Here is a 676-nt window from a genome sequence, read left to right as displayed (position 1 = left end):
TTAGGTCTCTAATCCATTTTGAGTTTATTTTTGTATATGGTGTTAGGAAGTGTTCTAATTTCATTCTTTTACATGTAGCTGTGCATTTTTCCCAGCACCACTTATTGAAGAGACTGTCTCTTCTCCACTGTATATCCTTGCCTCCTTTGTCATAGATTAGTTGACCATAGGTGTGTGGGTTTACCTCTGGGCTTTCTACCTTGTTCCATTGATCTATGTTTCTGTTTTTGTGTCAGTACCATATTGTCTTGTTTACCGTAGTTTTGTATATAGTCTGAAGTCAGGGAGTCTGATTCCTCCAGCTCCATTGTTTTCCTTCAAGACTGCTTTGGCTATTCGGGGTCTTTTGTGTCTCCATACAGATTTTAAGATTTCTTGTTCTACTTCCATTAAAAAATGCTACTGATAATTTGATAGGGATTGCATTGAATCTGTAGATTGCTTTGGGTAGTATAGTCATTTTCATAATATTGATTCTTCAAATCCAAGAACATGGTGTATCTCTCCATCTGTTGGTATCATCTTTAATTTCTTTCTTCTTTGCCTTACAGTTTTCTGCATACAGGTCTTTTGTCTCCTTAGGTAGGTTTATTCCTAGGTATTTATTCTTTTTGTTGCAGTGGTAAATGGGAGTGTTTCCTTAATTTCTCTTTCAAATTTTTCATCATTAGTGTAT

This window comes from Physeter macrocephalus, chromosome 18 (genome assembly GCF_002837175.3).
Source record: "Physeter macrocephalus isolate SW-GA chromosome 18, ASM283717v5, whole genome shotgun sequence".
NCBI lineage: Eukaryota > Metazoa > Chordata > Mammalia > Artiodactyla > Physeteridae > Physeter > Physeter macrocephalus.
Note: the sequence above shows the minus strand (reverse complement) of the source record.